The sequence below is a fragment of the Triturus cristatus genome, chromosome 10 (assembly GCF_964204655.1).
Source record: "Triturus cristatus chromosome 10, aTriCri1.1, whole genome shotgun sequence".
Taxonomy (NCBI): Eukaryota; Metazoa; Chordata; class Amphibia; order Caudata; family Salamandridae; genus Triturus; species Triturus cristatus.
The window spans coordinates 1096169519-1096184786 of record NC_140593.1 but is presented as its reverse complement, the minus strand read 5'-3'; the positions used below and the strand labels follow the sequence as shown (position 1 = coordinate 1096184786).

General features: G+C 46.9%; 1 protein-coding gene across 5 annotated transcripts in view; it reads left to right on the top strand.

Annotated features, from left to right (window-relative positions):
- The window catches only part of LOC146796635 (uncharacterized), a 238682-nt gene that overhangs the window by 59946 nt on the left and 163468 nt on the right, over nucleotides 1-15268 (top strand). For 2 of the 5 annotated variants that reach the window (XR_014969647.1, XM_085629307.1), the window contains exon 4: nucleotides 10982-12923. The exons of the other annotated variants lie outside the window; for them this stretch is intronic. The gene's annotated coding sequence lies outside the window, so the exon portion shown is untranslated. Of the gene's footprint in view, nucleotides 1-10981; nucleotides 12924-15268 lie in introns of those variants that run through there. 5 annotated transcript variants of the gene reach the window in all.

The window sequence follows — 15268 nt, the reverse complement described above, 5'->3', positions numbered from 1 at the left end:
TTAAAAAAAAATGTTAGAAGGAATACCAAACTCGGATGCTGCCTGTTATTTTTATATGCATTACAAAGGCTGGAGGGATTTTCCTTCTCCCTTGAACATCATACGGAATGAATGAAAATAGAGTGGGTGGTTAAGGAATAGGGATCTTTTGAACCAGTAAGTATGTTTCTATTTGCAAAAACAGAGCGCAATTGTTGTTCAGTGATTGTCTTTGATTGAACAGGTTGAAATCTGGTGAAATCAGGGCAGCTTCCCCTTTGTCTGGCGTAAAAGTTTCAATGTTTGTTATGTAAGCTCTTCTTGAACAGTGGCTTTGCTTTTACTAGGATTGTACACTTTAGGGACGGCTCCTGGGCCGATTTACTTTTTTCACAGGCTACTTGAATGGAAACTATAGGAAAACAAGAACTCTCTATTAAGTAATACACTATTCACAAAGGTAATTTTCGTTATTTTAAGCTGCTGTAACAACAAGCACTGGCATAGTCAATAGGTTTTGCATTTGGGACCCATTAGACTTGCCAATGGATTTTAGCCATGCTGTGCAGCATCTATGAAACTGTGCAGCATGGGTAAAGAAGAGTGACAAAAAAGCCTATGACGCGGCCACTAGCGTCATTTCTTAGGCATGCACACCGTGATGCAGGCAATTTTTTTTCTTTTCATTTATAAATCTGATTGGAAACTAAAAATAAACAAGCATTGGCATAGCCAATAGGGCTCACATTTGGGACCTCATAAGTGTTTAGCCATGCAACAGTTGAAATTGTTGCACCAAGGATATTGTGCTGCATAACTAAATACTTATAAGGTCCCAAAAGCGAGACCTATTGGCTTCATAATTGGCAACGGGCCTTCAGAACATTAGTTAGCAAATTTGTGGAGAAGTTCCCGCACAGCGCAGCAGCCCTGTTCTTGCATGAGCAGAAAGTGCACGAGGCGCAGCTGAAATATCAAGGAGATGCCTGGCTCCTGAATGATGAAGCCTTCAGGATAAAAATACAAACCTGGCCATTAATAGACTTGGACCTCCAGGATGTGGAATGGTATAAGACCCATATGGTGGGTGCCAGGGTGGGAGTCAGTAGTAAGGAGTTGCCTTTCTGGGGAACAGGGAAAAAGGGAGACTGGATGGGATTCCCCATAACAACAAACCAAGGTCGTAAACGGGAGGTCAAGCATGGAAGAGCTGCATCACGGCATGCTGGAGGTGTGACAAGAACGATTGAAAGTGGGGACAGTCCTGTTAGTTTAGGCATGCCTGTAGCAACTGCGAGCGGGGGGGCGGGGGCACATCCAGCCATTGAGTGCAAGAAGGCCAAAATAAGAACTTGGGAGCGGTGATACCGGAAGCTAAAGATTTGTTCCCCACACATTTGCCCACACCCATAAAGCCTTTGCTGAAGTTATTGAGGTGCTACCCTGAGGAAAAGAGAATCAGTTACTAGCAGAAGGTTTCTGGGTAGGGTTTAAGATACCATACCAAGGACCCCTAACTCCTTGTCTTAGCCAAAACTCAGTCAGGGATAACCCGTGCATGGCAAGGCAAAAAGTGGCCAAGGGCGTCCATATGGGTTGGGTCACCAGCCCCTTTGCAGAACCCCCTTCATCAATTTTGTGGTACCTAAGAAGGAGCCCGGTCAGTTTAGACTCAATTACCACCTGTTGCACCCAGCCGGGGAGCTGGTCAAATACTGGCTGGAACAGGACAGCTGTTCGGTATCCTATGCTACTATAGATGATGACATAGACCAGATCAGGACAAGCGGGAAAGTGTCCCTGCTGGCTAAGGCCGCCATTGACTCGGCATTCCATGTGTGCGCACCCAGAAAGCAACCATTTAATGGGTTTCAAACTGGGGGAAGAGTACTACCACAATAGGTGCCTGGTGATGGGATGTGAAATCTCCTGTGTTTACTTTGAGGTCTTTACCAGCTTTCTGGAATGAGCCCGGGGAGGAACGTCATCGAGCTGGGGGACGGATACATTACCTGGATGACTTTTTGTTTATCTGCAATCCGGGCTCTGCTGAGTGTGCAGGTCTGTTGGGGCAGTTTGTAGCATTGACAGAAATGTTAAGGGTGCCCCTGGCTCGGGAAAAGACGGAGACCCTACCACACAACTGTCCTTCCAGGGCATTGAGCAGTGGTTAATTTGTAAAAAAACAAAATGAGTGCTGGGTCTCTCGTCAGGACGCAGCTTGCGCCAGCTCATTTCTCCTGTTAGCGTTGCCTAAAACAGAACAAACTACTAACCGTGAAAGTGGGGAGAGGATGTGGTGTAATGGGCAGAGCTGCTGACCTCAGAGCTGGGGAACCAGGTTCGATACTCTGCGTCGGCTCAACATCCTGTGATTCTAGGCAAATTACTTAACCTCCCCATGCCTACCATAAATGAATGTGTCCTTAACTGGTGCTCATGAAAAGTGCAGCTGTTGATGGTTACGTGCTGGTCACCAGCTCAAATTAGGCAATGGCATTGAGTTAGATACCATGCAGTGCCAGTGCAGACTGCCAGCAACAAAGGTGGATGTCCTGAAGCACATGATAAGGGTAGTGTTGGGGAAGAAGAAACATATGCTTGGTAAAATTCAACAGCTTCTAGGCAAGCTTAACTTCAACTGGGTGATACCAGCAGGAAGGCTGTTCCCCAGGTGAGTCGCATGGTTCGCAAGAGGGCTAACAAAGAGGCAGCACAGGGTTAGACTGACTCAAGGGCTAAAGGAGGATCTCTGGCAATGGGCAGCATTCCTAGCCGACTTCAATGAGGCCGTGATCTGGCAGGAACCCTGGTTCATGGCAGAGCAGCTGAAACTATCTACTGATGCAGCCGGGACCTCGGCTTTGGGATCATGCTAGGCATGGTATCGCGGTGATCTGCTGGCTGGCAAGTTGGAATGAGAAGGCGATCACAAAGAAGTTTGTGATACTAGAACTCTTCCCAATCATAGTCGCAATCTTTATATGGGAAGAACGTCTTGCCAACAAGATTAGATTATGGGGAAGCAATCACCGGTGGTCCAAACTTTGAATTTGAGGACAGCTCATTGCCCAATAGTGGTCTCCTTGCTAATGCATTTGATAGGCTGCCATCTTATGGCTAATATTGCAGTCAGGGCCAGGCATATTCCTGGCGCTCAGAATGTGGTGGCTGATTCGATGTCTCATTTTCAGAGGCAGAGATTCAGGGAATTGGTACCACAAGTGGACCTCGACGGGACAGTGATACCACAAGAACTGTGGAACCTGGTAGACCTGAACGTGCTGGTGGACAGTGCACTAGCTCCCAAGACAGCCACCAAGTACAATACGTGCTGGGAGACTATTCAGACTATAACCGGCGCCCAGGGCATTGGCAAAGTGTCTAGTAGGGATGTGGATGAATGTATACAGTGGGCCTTCTCCAAAAACAAAACTAGATCTTGGGCGCAAAACCACATTAGCGTGGTTTCGTACTGTGTGAAATTAGCGGGCAACAGTGACCCAGCCAGTATCTTTTACTGTAGGGCAGCCATGAAAGGATGGGGGCGCCTCTAAACAAGATAGGAGAACACCCCCATATGTTGCAGCACCTTGCAAAAGGTGTTCATGGAGCTTCAAAGCTTCTGCACACGTAGGCGTGAGCTACTGCTCTTTCGGGTGGCATTCTCCCTTGCTTTCTTTAAGGCGTACAGGGGCAGCAAACTGGTGGTCCCGGACAGATTCAACCCTGGATCGGCCAGCTTGAGAAGGAGGGACCTACACATGGAGGAAAGCGCCATGACCATAAATTTATGTAGATCAAAAACAGACCTAAAGGGCAGAGGCAAGCACACATGCCTGCATTGCCAAGGGGACAGCGAAGGCTGACCCGTTTTCTGCATGCGCCGTTACTTAAAGAACCCAGCCCAGGGTGAGCAACCACTTTTCTGCCATGAGGATGGCTCATACCTTAGCTGCTTTCAATTTAATGTTGTCCTTAGAATGACCATTAGTGCAGCAGGCTCCCACCGAAAGAATTCACCCCACATTCCTTTTGCATAGGCGCCACCTTGATGGCTGCAGTCAGTGGCCTGGAGGCAGAGCTCAAACAACAGACAGGCCAGTGGGCATGGGGGGGCCTTTCAGGGTTGTATCTGACCCAACTTAAACTAAGTTTCTGTCACGACAGGTTCTCCTCCGGTCACCTGGTCAAGCACGCAGAGTGTGGATCCTCGGACACTCGTTTGTCGACAGGACACAGTGGTGGGTGTCGGCGCGAAGGAATAAGGAAGAAATGTCGCTTTGCAACAAGACAGGCTCCTGAATGGGCAAGCCGGGGTTGGGGTGGGAACACCTGCAGCCTACCGTTCACGATGCATTAAAGCGAGCAGGGAAACCTGATGCATTAGTGGTGCATCTAGGAAGGAACGACTTAGCCGAGCTGGGGTATAGGGATGTAATTGGGGCCATGATAGCTGGACTGACCGCCATGGCCAGACACATCAGACCAAGAGAGCTTGTATGGTTGGGAGATCATACCACAAATCGTATGGAGGGGGCTCTGGGTAACACTGCAGTAAAAGGTCTAGAAAGAAATTGAACATCACCATGTCCAGTGTGCGCGCGTCCAATGGGTGGGATTTTGTAAGGCATGGCCTCAACCTGAGAACGCAAGGATACTATGAGGGTACACTTGATGGACACGGGTATGGGCCTGTTCCTCCTCCACATCGATGGGGCTCTCAAGGTACTAGGCTTCAGCTATGGAGTGTCGAGAGGCAAGCAGGTAGGGGAGCTGCCTTAGGTTGTTATACCACAGGCAGCATGGTGGGGAAAGCACAGTGGGACAACAGAGAGAGTGCAATAGTCGAAGGAGAAGCTGCTCAAGCGTGTGTCCGAGATGTAATGTAATGTAATGCTTATATAGCGCAACGTATCACCCCCAAGGGGGTCTCAAGGCGCTGTACACATACCGCTGTGGAACCCTTCCTGGCCTTTCACTGTGAAGTGCCCACTCCTGGGCACCCCCAGGGTGAGGCCAGGCATCCTAGCGCTGTTGGGGCCGTTGTGGAGGTTAAGCAAGCTATTGCCCAGAGTTGCAGCGTGGGACACATGATTAGAATAGGCACCGAGGCGAGAATTAACAGGTCCGAGGAAATTAAGCCAAAGACCCGCCGAGGCGGGAATTGAACCCTGGTCTCGGGCCAGAACTCTGCATCAGGGTCTGCCACTCTAACCATTGAGCCACACTCCTCCACTATGCTTGGAAACTTGACCTGTGTGTTTTGATCATTCAATTATGCGAATAAAGAGAAGCTGCTGCTGTTTTGCACAATCAGAGGCTTGTTTCATCTGTAACCGCAAGGGAAGGTGGGGTGCATGTATCGGTAGGGTACTTCGCAGACACTCCCCCGTTAAGAGGGGTTAGTAGGTGGGCCGGGGAGGCATAGCTGGACCGATGAGGGGCCCTCAACAAACCCCTACCTGGGACGTAACTGAGAACAGGCAGCAGCTGAGCCCAGTAAAATGCTGGGTGCCGATTGGTCTGCTTGGTTTGAACGGACCAATAGGCGGGTGCCCCCCCCCCCGTGCACCACAAGGTTATAAGGACGTGGTCCCCCCAAAGAGAACATGCACCTTCGACGTTGGCCGACCCACCCACACCTCTAACAGGAAGGTCGCAGCCACGGATAGCGAATGGGCTCAGGCAGGGGGGACAAAACAAAGGGACAGCAGAGGGAGCGCAATAGCCAAGGGAGGAGCGGCTTAAGAGCATGCCCTTTTACCTTGCGGCAGGGGAATGATGAGCAGGCTATGGGTCAGCAAGGGGTCAGCACTTGCAGCCTGGGTCAGGCACAACGGCCCCACAACACTTGGCAGCAAGGTATAACCTAGAGGCCACAGGAGGTGCTCGGGGACGGACTGGCCATAGCGGGCATCGGGCATTTCCTCTGGGCCGCCAGGGTTGGGGGCCGGGTTTGGGCCCCTGGGGGCCGATTTTGTTACAGAGCCGTTTTTGCAGCATAGCTGCACTGTCGGCCGCTGTAACAAAATCGGCAGAAACGGACCTGGTAAACAGCTCGGCGGCACCCCCAAACTCCTGGGGCGCTGTCCAAGCACTTTGCCAGGGCCGGTTTTGGGTCCCAGTCCGGCCCTGGAGGTGCTGGACCCATGCAGAGAAGGGGCATTCGCTCAGGGTGCTGTTATGGGCTAAGGATGGGACTTGAGCTACAGACAATTTGAATTTGGGCAATAACGACGCTGTGCTTGGAAACTTGACCTGTGTGTTTTGATCATTCAGTTATGTGAATATAGAGAAGCTGCGGCCGTTTTGCACCATCAGAGGTTTGTGTCATCTGTTACCGCAAGGGAAGGTGGGGTGCCCATATCGGCTGGGGAGCTCGCGGGCACTTTCCCGTCTGGGAGGGGTTATAGTAAGACTTGTCATTTACAGCGGTCAGAAAATGGAAAACTCTGGCATAAGGCGCGCTATAAACACTTTTTTTTATTATGCATGATGTGCGATTGCACTTTAAATATATAGTTTTCTTAAGGATGCTGTAATAAGTTATTTATTTTGTTTTCTGCCAAGTTTGGGTATTGTTACGAAGCAGTTTTTAATAGAACCAAAATCTCCGATTGAGAAATGGAAGCTGGAGCGCGGGGGTCTGTTTTTCATTACCATCTAACTTTGCTTATTGCAACACACTTTTATTCTTTGATTATTTTTTTTTAAATACTGTGTTAAGTTTGCTTTTTCGCACAACACAGTGTGGATTGCTTGTTTCAGACTTGAAAAGATGAGGTACAGGTACACTATGTTCACCGATGCACGAAGTATTGTGATAAAGTAAGTATACTTTTTTTTGCGCATATTTATATAGCGCGAACTCGACCCGAAGGTATTGGAGCGCTTTACATAGCACCGTATTTACAATACACATTCAGGCACGGGGAGATTAAGTGATTTGCCCAGAATCACAGGATGTGAACGCGACCTCGAGGCTCGAACCCTGGTTTCCAGAAAGCAAAACATGACCTTGAGAAGCGCCTCGATGTCAAACCAATAATCAAATGTAGTCGGAGGTTTCGGGGATACACTTCATTGTGAGAATCTACTCTAAGCCTTTTAACGTTTAGCTTACCTCGTAAGGGAGGTTGCTATCTGGTGAATGTGTGTGTCGCTGTAGTGCTTCGCATCGTCCACTAGATGGGGGCAGAGCCACAACTTTTATGACTTTAGTTAGGAAAAAATGCGGAAGCGTGTACTTTTAGCTTTCTTACCCTCAAGGTTGTCGGATCACTTTACAATGTTTACTTTGTTACAGGTGTACAATGCAACCCTTTAACAAAGAATTGCGAGACAGTGGTACCAGTGTAAATAACACACGTCCATGTTATGGAATGATTACAGTGGCAGATTATAAACATAGACGCCCCCAGTCTTTTTGGGTCGCTGCCTATGATGGGCTTGTCCATATCCTAGGGGCAAAAAGTTGCAGATTTTTATAGCACTCAGTTTCAGATTGGAAAAGGATTGAGACGCGTAGTCCGCAGTGAGCCAACGCCTCAGCCCATATTTCTGCCACGTATTTTGGGGTACAAAAGAGTGCCGAACTTTGTGTACGATAGAGCCCGGCTTCAATATGCGCCGTGTTTCTCTGGGTATATCCACTGGCGCTTGATGAACACAGGGTTGATGTTCTAGGAGCCTCGGTCTCCACACTAGGCTGCTTGTAATGTGTAAGGCTGCTTTTATGGGTGCGAGGTGCATGGTTGGAGTCCTGTAAAGTAACAGGAACCTGCATAGTCGCCACAGGGCTGCTGCAGACAGGTTCTTTGCGTACCTGTGTGTTATAAAGACGAACAGTTTCTACCGCAATATTACCCGGGACAGTCTCCAACTTGCCAGGACTGTCCCTGCAAAAATGGGACAGTTGGCAACTATGGGACCTATAGCCCAGCCTAGAAAAGGCCAAGGGGTGCTTGCAAGGGTACGCACAGACGTGAGTCACGCGCCGCTGGAACCAAGCTGCCCGCAACTGAAGAGGGCCAATCAGGAAGAAACCGTTCAGGGAGGACCTGGCCTGGCAGTTTGGACTGGACTGTTCATATTGCAGGTCGATTTGCATATGGCTGGGTCTAATCTGAGGTGGCATGGTGTGCAAAAACATGTTTTGGAATGCCACCTGAGCGATTTCCAGTGGTTAGACTATCTGCAGGTATTCCTTCCATCTTTTGTGTGCTTAAAGGATGGCACTCCCACAATGCATCCAGTGCTTAAATTGTGCCGGTGCACTTAATTGTCAACACTGGCACTTTTGACAGTCTGCCACAAGGTGGCACTGTCTGGCTAATTTAGAGATCACCACAGCAACAGTTATTTATTAATTCAATATACATTAAAAATGACAATTTCTTGCTGCCAAGCCATTCTTATAGCTTTGGGGGCCTAGAACAGTCCGGATTGTCACACTTGTAGGAGTGTGATGAATGGTAGTTGTTTTGTTGCTGTCATTGGCAGCATGGCAGCATGGCAGGGACAATGTATGGTGCTAGCTGCAGTGGCCTCCTGACGAGAGCCCTGGCACTTTTCTTTTTTTTTACAAATTAAGCACTGGATCAGTTCGACAATACCGTAGGATTCTACTTTGGAATTAGGGTTAGGGTCAGTATTTAATAAGTTAAGGGCTACTTAATTAAAAAAAATATGTTGAGGGTTACTAAACTAAAAGTGGGAATTGTGAGAATCCTCCCATAGGTCCTGTAAGGTACATTGATGTAATTGTATCTGACATAGTAATATGCAACTAGAGTTTGGACTACCTTTTTGAAATCCAGTTACCAGGAGTAGGATTAGTCTCATGCAATGGTCTGAGCTGTCGTTGGGCGCTGTTAGTATATAAGGGCTTTTTATTGGTTTTTGGGCCAGCGTGAAACTAGGGGTCTCATTTAGGAAAGACTGCGGCCTGGAACAGTAACCAGTCAACCCAGGACTGAGTGTATATGGAGCAGTGAGTGGGTGATATTAGGAGAAACTTTGAGGCAAATTTATGAAAAAGTGGTGCAGTGCAGCAAGTCACCCTGCTGTGCTGTGTCACTGGTAACGGGTAGGAATGCACTGTATTTAAGTTAAATGGCATGTTCCTCGCTTTTCCCTCTGTGCTGGTGCACAATGGGCTACCTAGCGCCAATGCACACACCATGCCTGTGTTGCATGCAGGATTTCTTTTTGTGCAGGAAGGGGCACCTTCCTGCGCAAAAACAACTTTGATGGGCTGTTTCCTCTTTCGCAGCACAGATAGAAAGAGGAAGTAAAGAGGAGAGATAAAGATATTTCTCCTTGTTATGGCTCTCCCGGAGAGGCGTATCTTTTTGGTGCATTCCCAGGTTTACATGATTTTGTAAATCTGGGAATGTGTCAAAACTATGTGAGTTGTGTGGGAACATCCACGCCATGCCTATGGAACACCTTGCCGAGGCAGAGTAACTGAACTCAGCGGTTTGCGCTGTGTTGCGTTTCTCCATATTTTTGGAGTGACTTAAAGCCACGCAAGTGCCTTTGGGTGGCTTCATAAATCGGACTTAAAGGTTTGCGTCACACATTTACCACATTGTGTAGTGCAAACGTGACCCAACTCTCTCATAAATATCCTCCTTTGTTTTGGGAGTTGGCTATGCTTCAGAATTTGAGGTAAGATGTCGTTCATGGCAAAAAATATTTGGTACCCGTAGTATTATCATGCTACAAATCGTCAGGGCCAGACTGGGAACCAAAAGAAATCCTGGCAAATTTTGTAATGCCAACCTACATACTGTACGGAGAGAAAAACTGAGCCACATCCCTTGAAGGAGGTTGGGAGGGCCTCTTCCAATAAGAGACCTGGGGCGGCTCCTCCATAATGGCGGAGGAGTGTCATCAGAATCAGTCTCAGAAAAATAAAATTATAATAAAACAATATCATTTTATTTTTCTGTGACTGGCTCTCGCTTAGGCATGTGTGCGGGGCGGGGCAATGACCGGGAGGAGTGGTGGGCACTTAGAAGTGCACATGTCAGTTTGTCCGGACGTCTTAGGCTGGCCAAACAGACATGCGCACTTCTATTTCTCCAACCCAGCTGGGTTGGAGAAGAGTTGCAGGCTCCCAGGCACAGTCTGAGCGGCAGACTAGGCCGCTGAGACCAATCCCGGCGCTACTCTCATAGCATGAGAGCAGCGTCTGAATCGGGTGTGCTTTCCCAGAAACTGCTGGGAGAGAAGCACCGAGGCAGCCATCGGTGTCAGAGGCAGAGAAAGGTACGATTTTTAAATCATTATTTTCCCCTAAATTACCCATACCTCCCTTTTGCCCACCCTTCTTTTACCTAACCATAGTATCCTTCCCACTCACTTCTTTTTTTTTCTGATCACTTCTTACCAACACTCTCCTAACCTCTTATTTTTTGTTTTCTCTTCCCTTCCTTCTCTTTCCACCTTTTTGCTCCCCTTCTTTCTTCCTCCCCTTTTTTCTCACCTCCAAGTCTCATTATTCCCTCCCTGGCCATCCTCATTTCCCACCTGGCCTTCACTTTTCGTTTCTATTTCTGTCTGCTTTTCCCCTTTCACTTCTTACACTCCTCTTTACTCTGAAAGGTAGGTACCAGCACATACTGATAGATGTACTGCCTGTGAGACTTGCATGTATGTGAAACAGTGATTAATTTGAGCCGGTGCACTCCACCGGCACTTAATTGTAAACACCAGCACTTATTACAGTCTGCCATATGGTGGCACTGTTTATCTCATTTACGGATGATGAGTATATCAACAATTGTTTAATAATTAAATATACATTTAAAATGACTAATACCGGCCGCTTGAGCCATTCTTATAGCTTTGGGGGCCTGGAATAGTCAGAACTGTCACATAGGTAAGCGTGTGATGTTTAGTATTTATGTTGGCAGTGTCATTGGCAACTGCAATGGGTGGTGCAAGTGTTGACGGCCCTGGAACTTAATATATTTTCTTTCATCAACTTCAGCACTGAGGTGGAAGAGTCAGTGAAGGTGGAAACCCTGACATGCATGACAGTAAGAAGCAGGCTGGACACTGGGTCACTGGATGGCCTCAAGGCACCTGGAAGGACTGGAACTGGAAAAGGCAAGGGTTAATCAGACATAGCCGGGAGCATAGCAAATGCAGATCAATCAATCAGGGAATTGTAAGCGCACGACTCACCCGTGAGGATCTCAAGGCGCTGGGGTGGGGGGGCGCAGATTTGTTTAGCCGAAGAGCCAGGTCTTGAGGGGTCTTCCTGAAGGTGTTCAGGGAGGGGGCACAGGTGTGTACGATTTGCACAGTTGCCATTTTTTAAATACCCTTGACAGAGCACCTTTACTTTTCTCTTCCTATGACTTTAATCAGTTCGTCTCCCTCTCACCTCCTCTCCACATCTCTTTTACCCACCTCCATCTCTGCCCAATTCCCACCCCACTAATTTCAGTCTTACAAGATATTTTTACACTTCTATTGCTATAATTCTGTCACCTCACTGCCTTTATCTTTGGCCAGTTCTTATGTACACCTCTCCCAGTTTCCCCACACTGTCTACCTTAAGCCTCCTCTTTACTCCACTGCTACCTTAAATGTCACTGTCCCTGATATCTATCATTCCCTACCTCGGCTGCTGTCCGCCTTCACCTCTTCCATACTTCCAAATCCAGTTTTGGTTGCACTTCCACCTCTGTTTCTTCATTCACTCACCAATATCCTGTTGGACCAAATTGCGTGCTCTTGGGAAAGTGACTTTCCCTGCACCTCAGCTCACTTGTCTGCCAAAAACAGTTGGGAGTAATGACTTGCACATCAATGCATTTCTCCATAGACACAGAGGGGCATCTTTACTAATGTTTCATGCAAGGCAGCAGGCAAGGTTATTGCATGAAACGACAAGAGCACAAATGTGCTATATCTGGTAAGCTATGGTGCACTTCTGCTCTCTCATAGCGCCGAGCGCACTGTGTGCTGCCTAGCACCAACGCAGTACGAGAAGGATTGTTTTTGTGCAAGAAGGCATAACGTCCTGCATAAAAAAACATCTTTAGAGGCAATTACCTCTTTCTATGCGTGCTGCAAAATGTACCACACATGGAAAGAGGTTATAACTAGGAGACATAAAGGCATTTCTCTTTAAGTCTTTCTGTGGTAGGTGTACCATTTTGGCACAAACCCAGGTTTACTATCTTAAGTAAATCTGGGATTGTGTCAAATTCCACAGGTGGATGCATGGAAACACCCATGCTCCACCCATGGAACGCTTAACACAATGAAGTTCAACGCAGCGCAATGCGGCACAAATAGCCCCTTTCCTGGCTTTGTAAATACTTGGCCAGAATGACTAAACCACTTTGATGCAAAAGTTCCCAGTAAGCTGCAAGCATGGACTGCCGCCCAGCGACCCTGAGACAGCCGTGCACTGAAAAGCTCCAGGCACGCACGCAGACAGAGTCCACAACCAAGCCTTGGGCTTAGCAGAAAGAAACCTACATTCCAAAGAGGTTCATCGCTCTCCTGGTCTGCACCAAGCTTCTTCCACATGTAGCAGTATAATATTCTTTTTCTTAAGAAAGTGAGGGCCAAATGATGGCGCAAAGGCCAATACCACGCAACTGATGATTAAAAGAGACTTATGTTTGCTGCTCCCATCCTTCTTATCCAGACAAGATGTCATCCCTTCAGGTACCGATGCTGCTTTCGAACCACCATAATTTTCTTACACAATATTTGGGTGCTCTGAGTTTTTTTTTTCCGTTGATTATATTGCATCTGTTCGAATTTATTAAGAATTACCTCTTCCCTCGTCTCTTCCCCCTTTCTCTACCCCCTTTCTTTTTCTTGTATTTAAAACAATTCTTAAAATGCTAATTGCTTGAATCAGATTACTTGTTCATTTGTAAAACTTTATTCGGCTATCAAGAACAGCCCAAAAAATGTACCTTTAAAACAATTAAAACTTTTGATACAATACATACAATGATAATTGTAAAATTCATTGGTGCATTATTACATAATACTTCTCCTACATTGATCAATTTTAAAATAAATAAGGCAGCATTATAACATACGAAAGGTTCGCTTAGAGTCACCAAATATTTCATTGCTACTTCATGTGACCTAATATTCTGTGCAACAAGCATGGGTTGAAGATACAAAACCCTAAGATTCTGATAACATTTACAGAACAATAGAAAGTGCAATGTGCTTTGTTTGCTTTGATTATCACAAGGGCAAAGGGCCATGTGGGAAAAGCAACTAGATGGCTGTTTACTTGAATCATATTACTCTAGCACTATACAATATGTAGTCTGTACTATGGTACAGATTTACAAGCCCCATGCGACACTTTTGCGCTATGGTTGTGTCACTTTTTCTGACGCAGCGGCGGCATAAACAGTGCGCCACGTTGTAACCCATTTACAACGTGACGCATCTAGGGAGATGCGTCACCTTGTAAAGCCCAGCGCCACATTATACCTGCGTCAGGTATTATGTATGCAGGGTGGGTGCTCCCACACTGGAAAGACCCGTAGAAGTGACGCAGTGAAATCTACAAGATTTCACTGCGCCACTTCTAGGACATCACTGCATCAAAACCCTATGCCTGCTTGGAGCAGGCATAAGGACTGACACTGACATTGGGAATAGGCCTCCCCGTGCATTGCTAGAGTCGCGTAATGCTTGCAACACGACTCCAACAATGCGTGACTTTTGTGCCAACAGATGCGTCAGAATTTCTGAAGCATCTGTCAATCCTTGCCCCATGGTACGCTATATTGTAAATACGGCGCATTCATGGTGGCGCAGAGAAACTGACGCATCTGTACAGATGCGTCAGTTTCTTGTAAATCTGCTCCTATGTATTTAGTGTGTTTGTTACTTATTTTATGTTCAAATCCAGTACCCTTTTATTATATTTATAGTGCTTTTGCATACTTATTTTCCATTTACATTTCTTTATCATATTGGATTTTCTTCAATAAAGCACCATCAAATTCAAAATAAAAGAAAGTGTGGGCTGGCTTGTTAAGATCTGAGGGAATGCAGATGTTCTGCTCATACGCATGCGCACACCCACAGTCCTTTGCAAACACATCCATAGATGTTGAGAGATTATGTAAGGGCCCTTTCTCCTGCCTGTTCTGATGGTATTGTTTTGTATGACTCTCATAGAGAACCTCTATCGTTTCTTTCAGTTTCGGAAAGTCATACCTCCTTGCTATAACATCACAACAGCTGATAATAAATTGGTTATCCACTGTTGTGATGTCATAAATGCCTCCCAGGCCAGGTGACGGGGCTCTCTGAGAGCCTGTCAGCACAGCTCTGCTTGTCTGCTTTGACTGAAAGCAGAAAGCACAGCTTCAGGAGGGGGAACAAAAGTTGTGGGTTTTGTTTCAGGATAGCAGGTAAGATATTTATTTTTCACATTTGTGTCGGGCGAGGAGAGGTCATGTTATGTATAGCTCTCCAATTATCTCCTGTGCAGTAGGTTAAGGCAGGGCAGATGAATTTAGGGGCCATACATAACAAAATTATAGCTGGGTAAAAAGTGAATTACGGGGATGTTTTTCACCCCGGGGTTCTGAGTGACATTATAGACAACTCGAGCTTCACTCGTTGTCTATTTGATGTCAATCAGAACCCCGCCCCGCTGTGTTAAACATCCCCTTAATTCGCTGTTACCCATCTATAATTCCATATGTTCAGTCAATGTGTCAGAAACATCTATTTGATATTTCTTCAACAAAAAGCAAAGTTATTGTAAAGCATATTTAACAAGCATTGGCATAGCCAATAGGTCTCGCCTTTGGGACCTTATAAGTGTTTAGCCATGCAACAGTTGCATAACTAAATACTTATAAAGGTCCCAAAAGCGAGACCTATTGGCTATGCAAAGCGGCCGTGCGGCCGCGAAAGTGAAAGTAATCACGGTAAATCGCGGCGCCCGCGCACATGCACTGTAGCTCTAGGCTGGCCTGGTAGCACTTTTTGGAGCCCTCTCAATAAGTCTTGCCAGACCAGCGCATGCGCTGGGTCAGGCGAGACCTAAAAATGGTATCACATGCCTTCTCACCTGAGCGTCTCGTTTTCACAAATAGTCCTTGCAGCTACATGTCTGCCAACTCACACATGCTGCTATGTGACACATGGTTTGACGCCTCATCCCACCTGCCACAATATGAAGAGGCAGAATCACATGATGATTTGGAAACCCTTGCACAGAAAGGGTTTCCAACTCAGGCGGGAATGCTCTGCACAGCTGAGCTAC